The sequence below is a fragment of the Heteronotia binoei genome, chromosome 21 (genome assembly GCF_032191835.1).
Source record: "Heteronotia binoei isolate CCM8104 ecotype False Entrance Well chromosome 21, APGP_CSIRO_Hbin_v1, whole genome shotgun sequence".
NCBI lineage: Eukaryota > Metazoa > Chordata > Lepidosauria > Squamata > Gekkonidae > Heteronotia > Heteronotia binoei.
In genome coordinates, this window is record NC_083243.1 from 161,576,720 (window position 1) to 161,590,868 (window position 14,149).

General features: G+C 41.8%; 1 protein-coding gene across 2 annotated transcripts in view; it reads right to left on the reverse strand.

The window, feature by feature from the left end:
* The window catches only part of RASSF7 (Ras association domain family member 7), a 76,558-nt gene extending 62,684 nt beyond the window's left edge, over window positions 1-13,874 (reverse strand). The window contains exon 1 of one of the 2 annotated variants that reach the window (XM_060262081.1): window positions 13,554-13,874. The gene's annotated coding sequence lies outside the window, so the exon portion shown is untranslated. The remainder of the gene's footprint in view (window positions 1-13,553) is intronic. The other variant, XM_060262082.1, reaches the window with a different exon arrangement.
* Window positions 13,875-14,149: the final 275 nt, after the last annotated feature.

A 14,149-nucleotide genomic window follows, 5' to 3' on the forward strand; every position in this document is an offset into this window, starting at 1 on the left:
AAACATAGATTTTTCTGTGATGAGAACAGTCAGATTAATTATTGATCTGGCACATACCTTCCCTTCACAAAGTACAGAGACAAAGAAAAATAAAATCTGATCAAATTCTTTTGTTGCAATTTTTGCATATATGGATTTAACTGATTTTTGTTTATTTTCTGTTAAATCAGGACTCTTAACCATGGTTGAATCCATTTTAAGCATGTAAATCCAATAATTAACTAGATACATGCTCACTTTGAACAAACTCTGGATTGTGATGTCTCAACTACACCTAAACGACTGTGTGTATGAGACATACAATACATTTCTAGATATTAAAATCATCAGGACATTTACTGGCTTCTTCCCAAAGTATCAAAAACAGTTAATGAACCATGCCGCAATGCTAATTCTAAAATGCATACACAATTTTATCTACCCACAATCCTACAAGAACAGGATCCCAACAGGATCAGACCAAAGATCCATCTAGTTCAGCATCCTGTTCCTCATATCATAACTCCAGAAAGTCCAAAAGAAGAAGAAGAAGAAGAAGAAGAAGATGATGATGATATTGGATTTATATCCCGCCCTTCACTCTAAAGAGTCTCAGAGCGGCTCACAATCTCCTTTACCTTCCTCCCCCACAACAGACACCCTGTGAGGTGGGTGGGGCTAAGAGAGCTCTTACAGCAGCTGCCCTTTCAAAGACAACCTCTGCCAGGGCTATGGCTGACCCAAGGCCATTCCAGCAGGTGCAAGTGGAGGAGTGGGGAATCAAACCCGGTTCTCCCAGATAAGAGTCCACACACTTAACCACTACACCAAACTGGCAAGTGTAGACAACATATCCCCTCTGACTCTAGAGTAATATTCTGGGATACTGTATTGTCCCAAGCATTACATAGTATCTCCAAGCAGCCATATCAGTAGCTTAATCAGATAATATGCACTGCATTAATAAAGGCTATTGGAGAGAGCTTTCCTCTGAAGTCTGAAACAAAATAGGTTACTGGAACCATCATAGGGAGGATTTGGTTTCTGAGTTACAGTACAAGAGCAATGTTTGCAGAAGTCCCAGAGAACAGCCTAAGATAAACAAAGAAAAAGAATAATATACTACTACTGTTTATACATATTCTGAGAGCACACAACCCCCTATAAAGAACCAAGCATGCATTTGTTTGCATATGTTTGTTACGGGAGATGAAATGAGTGAAGAAACTGTTCACATCAAGAGTCTTGGATAATAACTATATTCAGAAGCCTGGGCACGCCCAGCTGCCCACTGTCAGTGGGCAATCATCTGCTTTTAATAACCTGAGAAGCAGGAGGGAGAGAAATGGGTGTGTAGATGTGATGCCCTAGGAATTTCCCCTACCCTCTATGATCTTTTACCACAGATACTAGGGAAAATTCCTAGAGCATAACCTGGAAGTGGTGGCATATCCTCCTGAAACTCCACCCCAAGCATTACATCCAAATCTCCCAGCATTTGCCAACACAGGGCTCAGAAGTCTAGCTTTAAATAGATATTCAGAAACTTGGGTTCCGTGTTGCTTTCTACCACTCATTTGCTTTGCAGCCTAGTGCCAAATGATCCCCTTTTTAGGGTTTGTAGAGTCTTTCGGAATCAAGTGCCGTGTTCTACTGGAGAAAGTTTTCCTTCCAGAGGGATTCTTCTGACAAGCACAATGTACATTGAAAAAATTATTCTGAAAAGTTTTTTTAAAAAAAATAGATTGGATTTTCTGTGTTCATTGGTCCTTATATCTTGGAGAGTGGAGTGATTTCAGATGCCAAATGAAAATAGCAAACATTGGTAAGGAGACAGGAAAACTAGCTCTCAATTCAGTCAAGGAGGATGTGTTGTTTTGAGCTTCATTATCAACTGCAATTCAGCAGTTTCTTTCTAATTCCCTTTAAAATTCCTTTGTAAGAGCGCTGCTACTCTTGAGTCAGCAACTGAATGTTGTAGTTTCTAATGCCAGACTTGCATCTGTTTACCTTTACATCCTCCTGGACATAACTGAGACCTAGGTTTCCTGTCTCATTACCAATGCTGGTATCTCGCGACCTACTACCCCTCTGCATATCACATCTAATCCCATCAAGCCTGCTATTGTCATTCACTTATTGCCATTTGGCATCTGAAATCACCTTTATAAAATTTATATCTCCGGTACCTTGTGTTACATCTTATGGCATGCATGGCTCAGCCCAACAAAGTGACATTTATGTCAGACCTGGCCCTTATAACAAATGAGTTCAATACCTCTGTCCTAAACAGTATGGGACCAATGTACCTTCAGAACATCCTCTCCTGGTACACCCCCAAAGAGCACTGAACTCAGCAGAGAAAAAATCTACTAGTGATTCCTGGCCTGAAACAATATCCTGCTGTCCTCAACCAGACCTGGTGGAACTCTTGGCCAAATGACACTTATGCCCAGGTTCTCTAAGGCAGAGATGTTCCACCAGGCCTACTGCTGAGGATAGCAATAGTCTTCATTTGCCTCGCCTTCTTTTCTTTCTCTCTCCCTTGGGGTAAGGATAAATCTGTTTTTTTAAGTCACCATGTGGAATCGTTACTGTACCTGTGTTACTGTTTTTAATGTGCTTATGAATGTATTTCTTTGAATGCTGTACACTGACCTGAGCCCCAAATATAGGGGAGGGCAGTTTAGAAATTGAATTTATAAATAAATAGTGGGATGTCATTTCTCTTTCTGAGCCTCCATTTCCCTAACCTTTGCACATCAGCTTCATCTACTTGCAAATACATTGCCCGTATCCCTCCTAGGAGGTATGAATGCAATCCGATAACAACACGAATCTTAAGAAATTTGTCTAGGAAAACAACGACAACAAACATTATGGGACTGAATGGCTTACAAGGAAGAAATATTTGTGGGGGGAAGAGATAAAAACCAAGTAAGGGATTTGTAGCCATTCTTGGCACCTTCTTCAAACTAACATTTATTTCTCAGATTAGCCTACATCTTCCAACACAATAAAAACTGAAACATTTCCCCAAACTACAGCACTACAACTCAATATCCAAAGGGGGAGGGGTCAAATGTCTACTGAATGATGTGACAGTTCTACACTCGTTTCATACAAATGGAGATGCAAGGTGTTGTGAGAATATTTGTTTGTTTTGCCTCCCCGCTCCCAGCCCCAGCACCAAATTGGGTGCCCCCCCATGTGACTCAGTAATTTTATCAGTGCAGTGGGGTAGGGTTGCCAATCCACAGGTGGGGGCAGGGGATCCCCCGGTTTGGAGGCCCTCTCCCCGCTTCAGGGTTGTCAGAAAGCGGGAGGAGGGGAGGGAAATGTCTGCTGGGAACTCTGCTATTCCCTATGGAGATTTATTCCCATAGAAAATAATGGAGAATTGAACCGCGGGTATCTGGGGCTCTGGGGGGGCTGTTTTTTGAGGTAGAGGCACCAAATTTTAAGTACAGCATCTAGTGCCTCTCCCCAAAATATCACCCAAGTTTCAAAACGATTGGACCAGGGGGTCCAATTCTATGAGCTCCAAAAGAAGGTGCCTCTATCCTTCATTATTTCCTATGGAAGAAAGGCATTGAAAAGGTGTGCTGTCCCTTTAAATGTGATGGCCAGAACTCCCTTTGGAGTTCAATTATGCTTGTCACAGCCTTGATCTTGGCTCCACTCCTAATGTCTCCTGGCTCCACCCCCAAAGTCCCCAGATATTTCTTAAACTGGACTTGGCAACCCTACAGTGGGGGGACGCCAGAACTTAGCCTTGCCTACGGTGCCAGACAATCTAGGGCCAGCCCTCCTGGTAGTTACGGTACTCCAAGGTACTCTGTATATTTGTAATACTTACAGCTAAAGTTGTCATTTCTGGGTTGGGAAACTGATCTGGGGATAGTAGGGTTCAGAGAGAGGAAGCATCTCACCAGTGTATTATGCCATACAGTCCAACCCCTAAAGCAACCATTTGTTCCAGAGGAATTAATCTCTACGGTCTGGAGAGAGACTAATTCTGGGAAGTCTCCAGGATCCAAGTGGAAGTTAACAACAAACAAAAGCATTGTGTGCTATAACAATTCTAACTATGAATTGCGAATATCCAGAGTCAACTGTATACATATATCAAATGTCACACAATATTAGTTAGGCACAAATATCTAAAAATACACTTAGTCATTCATATATGTTTACAATACAGCCCGGCATTGGATCTGGCAAAAATTTCAATGCTGAATGTCTGTATAATAAAGAATCAATTATATACAAAAGATAATGGAACAAGAAGCCTGTAAGACTACTGGAAGCTGCTACTGTTTCTGCTTGCATTCATCAGGTCCTAAGGCTTCACAGTTCTATAAATAAACATAACTATACAAACAAAGCACAATTTATGATAACTCCAATTATTAAAATAAAATTATTTTCAACAAAAAAATTCAACTACCTACTATTATAAGTTGTAGTATTTGGAACTCCACAACTGTAAAAGAAAAAAAAATCTTATTGTAATACATAGAGACAAAAACCAAAAGAAATGCCTCAAATTTGGTTAATTCATAAATACCCCCAATGTTCTCTCTAAGCTGCAGAGTCTTGTGAGCAAAAATTCTACTTTGTGAGCTACTGGCATTAAAGTTGTGAGCTACTGCATAAATTAGTGTGCTCTGGGGTCATCCTTCCTGAGCTAAGACAAAAATCTGTGAGCTGGAGGCGAAAAATCTGTGAGCTAGTTTAGAAGGAACACTGCATACCACTTGTAACTTTCTAGGGAACTTGCCAAAAGAAGGGTTTCCAAAAGTGGCAGTACCTACAAAGTTTAACATTTGGTCAAGTTATCCTAAAAACTTGAAATAAAAATGGCTTGATTTAAAGGTACCTTACCCTGCATGGGAATGTATTAAAGGTACAATCTTGTCAAATTACCAGAGTCCTTCAAGGAACATTAATTCCAGATCCAGAATGTTAATTTCAGACCCGAACACAGCAATATCTTATTTAAATAAATGATGATAGATCTAATACTTAATTAAGACCTTCAGAAGTAACCATACGGAATTCGAAAATGAAAAATGCTTCTTTCTGTAGTAATACTTGAGAAACACTGTCAGTATTAAAAGGATATGATTACTATTGATATAGCACTAGAAACTTAAAATAATCTGCAGAGCCCCGCAGGCCTGATTAAAGCCCTGGGCGGGCCAGTTCTGGCCTATGGGCCAGACATTTGACACTCCTCCTGTTCTACCGATTTCTCTGACCAGTAGCAGTTTGCATTTCTTCTTTGGAAAGGGCTTTTTCTACTTCATTGTTATGTCCATTTATGGAATCATGTCGTATGCTACACTAGCACTACCAGGGGTCGCCAAACTGTGGCTCGGGAGCCACATGTGGCTCTTTCACACATATTGCGTGGCTCTTGAAGCCCCCACTGCCCTGTCAGCCAGCTTGGAGAAGGCATTTCTCTCTTTCAATCATTTCTCCAAGCCAAGCTAGCTGGCAGCTTGGAGAATGCTTTAGAGTTAAAGTTGCTTTCTTTCCACCTCTCTCTCCCTCCCTCCTCCAACCCCCATCTATTTGCCTTCCTTCCTTCCTCCCTTGTCTCACAGCTCTCAGACATCTAATTTTCATGTCTTGCGGCTCTCAGACATCTGACATTTATTCTATGAGGCTCTTATGTTAAGCAAGTTTGGCCACCCCTGCACTAGACCTTGGGCACTGACTCCGAATATGCAATAGGCAGCCAGTGCAGTGCTTTTAGCACCAGTTGAATGTGCTCCTATCGAGGGAGCCCCATTAACAACCTTGCCATGGCATTCTGCAGCAGTTGCAGCTTCCAAACCTGAGTCAAGGGCAGTCCCGTGTAGAGGGCCTTACAGTAATCTATTCTCAAGATGACTGTGGCATGGATCACCATTGCTAAATTGCTATGCTCTGGGTAAGGGGCCAACTGTCGTATCTGTCAAAGGTGAAAGAAGGCAGATTTGGCAGTGGTTGCTACCTGGGCCTCCATAGTTAAAGAGGACTCCAGTAGCACTCCAGGCTCTTGACCTTTGGCACCGGTATCAGTGGCTCCAAGTCAAAAGCCGGCAAGGGGATCTCCCATCCCGGGCCACTGTGACTTAGATAAAGAACCTCCGTCTTCATCAGATTCAACTTCAGTTGACGCAGCCTGAACCTTTTCAAGCATGACACAGTGCTCCAGCGCAGGATCCGCACCAGCCTCCTCTTCCCTTGGGTCAGCCCCGCCCCCAGTGCTCATGATTTAAATCCCCTGGGTTACCACCTGTTAGTTTGTAACTGTAGGTGCTTCCCTACCAGATTCAGCTGTGCCAGTTTTGGGGGTTTTGGTTTCAAGGGCTCAGATAGTTGCATCCTGTTCTCCCCACTACAAAAGAAAACTTATGGTCAGTTCATGACTGTACCCTGCTTCAGATGCAATAAAAGTCAACTGTTTTTCTAAGTAAATGAATGCACCATATTGCAAGCAGAAAAAGTCTTCTGTTAGTATGGGGGAACAGCACACAAGTACACAAGGATGACCCTAGCTTATCAGTAAAAAATCAGAAGGTATATTGGTATAGCTACAGATTATGGATTGTGACTGACCAGCTATAAACCAGCATTTCATCCTCCACTTCCCAGTTTCCTGAAGCAGAAGTTACTGTTGCCTCAGATGATTCAGAGCAGTGCTTCCCAACCTTTTCAATCATGAGGACCCCATTTTAATATCACAAGAATTCATGGACCTCCCCCATAGCAGTTGTACTATTGCTATCCACTGATCAAGAAAATACATAATGACAAAAAGATCAAAATGATAATGCTGAGGAAACATATGGATTCATGGACCACTTCCCATGTCTCATGGTCCTCCAGGAATCCCCAGCCCTAGTTTGAAAAGCACTGATTTAAACATTTTCTAAATTGCATTTACTGTTCAGAACAGATAAACTTTCTCAGCTTACATGTTCTGCAGAAGCAGCATGCAAATGTTTCTACACTAGGACTGCCTCCAACTTGCTGTTCAGTTTGGGAAAACAAAATTCATATCCTTAATCTTTTCACATACAAACATTTGCATAACATAGCTCATTGCATAAACAGGATGCCAAATGGTAATTGACACTTCTCTCCCACACCTCTGCACATCCAAAAGAGCTTGATTGACAACTGCTAGTCAGGAGGCCTGCAGTATGCAGACTACAGAGCCAAAATGTTCTAATGAAATGGGGGACTCCGGCGCTAAATTTATTTTAAATATTTTTAATTCAACCCAAAGTTTGCATTTTAATGCCACACTCATTTAACTTCCACAACTGTTAGTCACTAAGACCAAAGCCTAATTATTTGTAAACAAATGAAGGAAAAGGTTTAGTGGAAATTATAGTTCTTTTTAAAAAGCCTACACATATACCCCCCTCCACATCTTGATGAAACATCACTGTGCAGAGAAGGATAATTTTAAGAGACAGCTCACCAAAGTCCCTGAGGGGGGGAAAAAGCAACAGAGCACAGAGCAGAATTCCTGGCATTCCAGCAGGCATAAGTTCCAAGCTTTCATTCCTGCCCTCTGGCCTTACACAACTGCTGGCACCACACAGCCCTTGCCCATATCTCATGGGAGAGCTGTGTATTTTTTTTTCCACTCAAAGGGATCTAGCACATTACTCTACTAATAGCTTCAACATATACTCCCAAAGACAGCGGCATGTGCTGCCACTTCTGCCATTTCCTCAGAACTCATTTTCTTTTTAAAAATAAAGTGCATTTTACAGTGAGCTCAACAAAATCATAAGGAAGATTTTTAGAGGGAAATTTGCACAGCCTTCTTCCACACTGAGCGGAAAGAGGCACCATATGTTGTTTCTCTTATATCGTCATCACAGATAAGTCTTAATATGACTAAATCAGGTTATTCATATAAGAAGAAAACTGCATCAGTTAAGGGCCTAATTATTCTTTAACCATGTGTTTTCACTATAAAGGCAGTGCACGGGCAAGTGCTATAAGAAATGTAATTCTAATACTAGTACATCTGCAAAATATTAATACAAACACACCTACATAAGGGGTAAATGGTAAATTGGCCATGGTAAATAACAATAAATTTATTTAAAAGGTTCAAAGGTACTGTTAAGATTATGCCAGTACAAAAAAAATGTTGAGCACTCATGTTAACATTATTGCACAACATGGTAGGCTAGTAAGAATGGGAACTGTCTAATGGATTTCTGTACTGTGAGAGATACCTTGCCTGCAGGCTTTCTAAAACCAGCAGTTTGATCTGCAATGCATTTCAGAGTCATCCTGGCTAGAGAATGTGGGTTGGTCTGTCTGCAAAGGGCAGCTGATTCCAGACAATTTTATTCCACTCTCCTACAGCAGAACCTCAACTCCCCCCCCCCCTTATGCAGCCCCTAGTGCCCTCCAGAGCAGCATTTTTTTTTGTGGGGGGCGGTGTTAAGCCTTAGTGGGAGGGGGGAGGTAGAGAAGTTGCACTCTGCTGAGAGAAATCCTTCCATCGTTTTTTGACAGGATGTGCTTCTGCTCTGATGTGAACAATTCCCTGTCCAGCAGCTACAGATTTGAAAGCAAAATCTAAGAGATTTCACCCATGAATATCTAAAAGTTGCCCACAAATAGCACAGCTAAGTCCATATACTCCTGAGCAAAAGGTTCAATGTAAACAGGGTACAGATTGTAAATAAGGAGGACACATTCTCACCTCTATCTTGTTACAACATTATCAGACTTCTGTTAAGCGACTGAAGACTAAACATAGCCAAATGGGCTATCAGCATTCTACAGGAACAGACATTTACTTGCTAAAAGAGTTTCATAAACATGTGTTCACTCAGCTCTCAAGCAGAAGACCACAATTTCCAGTTCAAGCTGTCCCTTGATAGCATGCGTTGCAGAAGCAACTCAATTTACATCATTACATGATCAGCAAGCCAGGAATAACAACAGTCACCTAGCTTCCAGGGTCATTGTTGAGATTACACGATAGCATATGTTAAATGCAAAGAACAGCCCCAAGCAGTATGTAAATGCTACGTTTTTAATTATTATACTATGACCAATAAATTGCTTTCATATTATGCATACGTCTTAGTCATTTGCCCTTCCTTTTTGTATTCCTGCAATTTTGAAGACTAACCCAAGCACTCTTTTACTATATGCATCATCCTCATGCCAAGTCACACAGAAGTTCACAGTCAGTTTCTTAGCCTATCAAGAACTTCCTCCATCAGTATCAGCCACAATAACAACATTTATCAACCAAGGGTTAACTAGAACTACTTTTAAAAGCAGTTAAGCATCTGCCCTGAGCAAGATACAAATTCAAATAGATACTTTTCTCAAAACAAATGTCTTACTGCTCCTTTAGTAAGAACTATTAAAACCTGTGGAACAAGGGAGCAAGAATAACTGGCTTTATCTGATTTTGTTTCAATAGAAATTTAATCCCCAGACTTCATTAACAGACATTCTAAAGCAGGGGTGTCAAACATGTGGCCTGCGGGCCAAATCAGGCCTCCGAGCAACTGGCTCTGCTTCCTTCTCCCTCTCTTGCTTCTTTCTGCATAACAGCTTGCTTTGCAAGGCTACAGAGCAAAACCTCTATCTTATCTATTGGCTGAGGTTCTTCCCTTAGGAAGGGAGAACTTGCTCTGCCAGGATCACTCGATCAACCAGCAGAGCTACTGAGCCATCTCTCTTCCTTCTGTTGGCTAAGGCTCCTCCCCCTCTTGGTCCCCTAGGGAAAGAAGGAAAGAGCCAAAGCTTCCTTTGCTCAGTTCCCTGGGTTCAATGGGAGAGATAAAGAAAGCCTCTTTAAGACTAAGTGTTAATGCTTTAAGTATATTTTATTTTAAGTTTTTTAAAAACTTTGTTTGCCTTTATAAAGTTTATATCTCTGCTACCTGGCATTACATTTAGTGACACACATGACCCGTCCCAACAAGGTCTTATTTATGTCAGAGCCGTCCCTCAAAACAAATGAGTTTGACACCCCTGTTCTAAAGCATCTGATTTGATAAAATGCTAAAACTACCACCTTGTGACTTATTCCATCAAGATACATGACATAAGAGCTCCTATTAAACTGGCTTTTCAGAAATCTCAATAATAATTATAAAATGTAAGGAAATTAAAACCCCAAACTAAAAAAAAAAAGCTCCTGAAAGAAACTTGTTGGAATGAAGCTGCCCATGGATCTAAGAATTCAAGTCACTTAATACAGAAATTAAATAATATGGTTGACACCACTAATCCTGTTGTATTTATGATACTTACCACATTACAACTGCAATACTGGATTTATAATTTAAAACTGGGAATAAGTTTAACAAAAGTTACATTAATGTGATTACATTTTATACTTGGTTATACATGTCTATGAATTGTTATACATAAAAACTGAGTTTCAACTAATGCTATACCTTGACGCATTTACAATGGCATGCATCTTACCACTCTATGCATAGAACCTGGATTTTTCCTGCATTCTTCTCTGTTCCACCCTTTGGGAAAATCATTCCTAGGGAGGCAGGATAGGTGCTGAGGAACAGCTGTGCAGGTGAAGGCAGACTGGGCTGAGAAAGGACATAGTGAGAAATTGCTCACCTTTTTGCAAGCCCAGCTCTGCTGAGGGAAGGGTTCAGTTTCATCCACTTGTCCTGCCTTACTCCAGTTCACTAACCCACACAACTGATCCTCCTGACAGATCACACAAGGAATGCCCTTTTCAGGAGTCAGAAAGGGCTGCAGGAATGGAGAACAATGAAGAAAAGGTCTGTCTGCCTTCTATGCAAAGATGTAGTTTAGGAATCAGAAGTAGATTGCACAATTACAATACATTTCTGCAAGATAATATAATCTTCGTAAGTTATGCTAAAATATTGTCTAATACAGTTTTAGACAAAGTATTTTAAAGAAAATTCAATACTGTTTTATAAGTTTCAGAATTTTAAATCCTTTTCCTGCTTTAATGACATATTATGGCAACCAGCTCTACAAATAAATTACGTATCTCGTCCACAAGAATTTAAAAGTTTATTATTTCTGCAAATTTGTTACATGTTTCCAAATTGTGAAAAATGAGACATCTGGAGCTAAGATTTTCCTAGCATTAATCTCTCACTACTGTAATGTATGCTGGTGTGATACCATCAGTTTTCAGCCAAAAGCCACACCAGACAGCCCAGTCTACAAAAATGCCATAATACATGCCCATTTCCTCAGTCTATGGTACATCATTGGAAAGCAACACAGGAAATCTGATTACCTATTATTCCCACATAGCAATTAATCCAGTACTCATTAGCAGCCAAGTTAACAGGAAATTGTTATTTGGTAACAATACAAGAGTAATTCAGAAATCAGAATCTTCTGGGATACATTCCAGTGCTATACCCACCTTGCAATCATACCTCATTCATTTCCATATTATACAGTGTGTGTGTGTGTAAGCGCATAATTTCAAACTCTTATGCCATTTTAAAAAATGTCCACTGCATGTTGCACTGCTGCTTTTGCTGACCAAACCCTCCATAGCAACAGGCATGCCTCCTCCTTCAGGCTGATTATAATTAGAAATCCAATAAAATGTATGAGCAATTCAAAAGAAACCCTGTGATGAACATTACTTTGGCACTGTCGGCTTGTCTAAGATCACAGCCTAAGTCAGTGAAGGGAGTGAGAACAGACCCAAGCAGGTCCAGGAAATCATCACAGAAAGGGGGTCAACATAGGGCAAGACTCAAGGGAACAGCCATATTTGCATAACAGGTATAGCAGTTCAGCTCTGGACTGTTTAACACCTTACATACAGATCCTACAGAGAGCACCTCCATGAAGTAAAAGCACAAGTACTGGTGATCTTGGAGCATAACCTTACACCAGAAGAAAACACAGAACACACACATCACATTCAACACAGTCCTCACTGAAAACTCCCAGGTTTTACAGCATCAGCTAAACTTTATAAAATGCACCCCTTCCACTGACAACTTACCAAATCTAAAAATCAGAGAAAATGGAAAGTAACTGGATTTTCAGCATTGGTGCAAAGGGGTCTGTTAACACAGACAAGCAGATGAAGTTATATAATAAAAAGCATGTTTGCTTCATCTCTAACTTTAGAGGGAGCCATGGAAAGGCTGAAATGCTGCTGTTTCCAAGCTTAATGTAAGTAAACACAACACATGCAATGAAAACTAAGCATACAGAGCTGTCTGTACCACCTGTGCCTACTCACTGCCATCTCTCATTGACTTCCACAACACTATCCCATTGAGAGTGGTTGGGAATTAAAAGTTAGTGGCAAAAAAAATCCTAAATTTAAACATTTGCAGCAGGTATACGCCAACCCACTCCCTCCCAACCTGTTGTAAGCAGCACCCAGCATTTCCACCAGGAAAGGGAAGTCAAATGTTTTGGAATCGTTCACAAGACATTTCAGAATTATGCCCCACTGGACTTGCTTCTTTAGCACTGAGCATTTCAGCCCAATTCTATGTATATTTACTCAGAAGTATCATGTTCAACAGGGCCTACTCCCAAATAAGAATGCACAGGATTGCAGCCTTTGAGTTGCTAATGGAAGACATCTTGGTAACTATTTAATAAAGCCCAATGGCTCTGCGTAACAACAAGACACAATCATTTAGTCCTTTTGAGTTTAAGCAACAGATTTCTAGCACTATATTAGATACTTATTTAAAAGTTTCTAACAGATTTCACATGTTTTAAATACATTATTATAGCTGTTGATACATGTTCTGTGCCTTCAGGGATAGGGTGGATCAGACATCTAGAGTTCAAGGAAAAGACTCCACGGTTATAAACTAAGTGCAACAAGAAACATGCATGCATATCTGAGTCTCAGCTGATTGTGCTACATGCAAATCACAACTATACTGTGATAAACACCTTACAGTTACAGTTTTGACTGCCATCCTGTGCCACAATTTCACCATTATTATAAAGCTTTTGTCAGCTCTGTGTATGTGTAAGATATCTGGAGGGAGACTCCACACTGCCATCAGAATAAAACCAGGAAGTTCACATAATCTTATTTTACAGCTGAGTGAACCCAGCAGTCAAGGAGATGAAAAAACTGGGATTCGGACCTCCTATAGTCACTGGAATATGCAACTCTCACAGGGGATCACGAAAGACACAAGCAGACAAATGATCTAAGCCACTCCACAAAGTAGATTTTCCCCAAGGGAGTGGGGGGGAGACTACCAGATGGTCCTTCCTTAGTAGGGGCAGAATACTTCTTTCTCAAAGTGGTGATTCCCAACTCGCGGAAAGAGTCCTTCCTATGGCTGGATACTGTGATCCAACGAAAGAGAATTCAAGACGCACAAATAGTGCTGACAGGTGGGTCGACAGGGGAGTCCAAAACGTTACTCCGTGGATCACGTGAGGAAAACGGGGGGGGGGGGTGTTAAACGAAGGGGAAACAGGAGGCAAAGGGGGGGGCGGCTGTTTGACGCCTTGGGGTTGAACAGGGCGAGCAAAAGGCGAGGGACAGAAGCTGCCTCAGAACCCCTTACCTGGCTCAGTCTTCACTCCCATAAACCGGGACAGAAAGAGCAAAGAAAATCCTTGTTGCAGAGAGCAGACAGCCCAGTCCTGCTTGGCAGCAGCTCCAAGAACTCTTTCCTCCTCCTCTTGGCTGCTCCTGTTCCCCAGTGCAGAGGGTGTACGGGGACCACTGCGTTTAGCACTTCGCGCCGGCTTCCTGGCTCCCGTCGCAGCGTCACGCCGCCGCCCGCGCCAAGTTGCTACCACGGTCTTCTTCAAGAGCAGCTACTCGACGGGCGAGGCGCGCGCCTCCCCCCAGCACCGCTCCAGGCTGGAATGCGACGCGTCTCTCTCTGCAACCTGCAGCCTCGCCTTGTCACACCGGCCGGAGCGCAGAGCTCTCGTGCTCCTATTGGTCAGCCCCGCCTCCCCAGCTCTGCCCTAAGCTCCGCCTCGAGACCTGCCATGCCAGGTATGGGTGGAGCGACAAGAGAATGAGGAAGGGGGCGAGCGTCGCTCTGCAGACCGTTGTCTCTTTCTCTTGCTCTGCCAGCCAGTTCATTTCCCAAGTTTGTAGGAGGACACCTTTCGTTTGTCTCCCTTTGTACTTTATGGAAATCTGTAC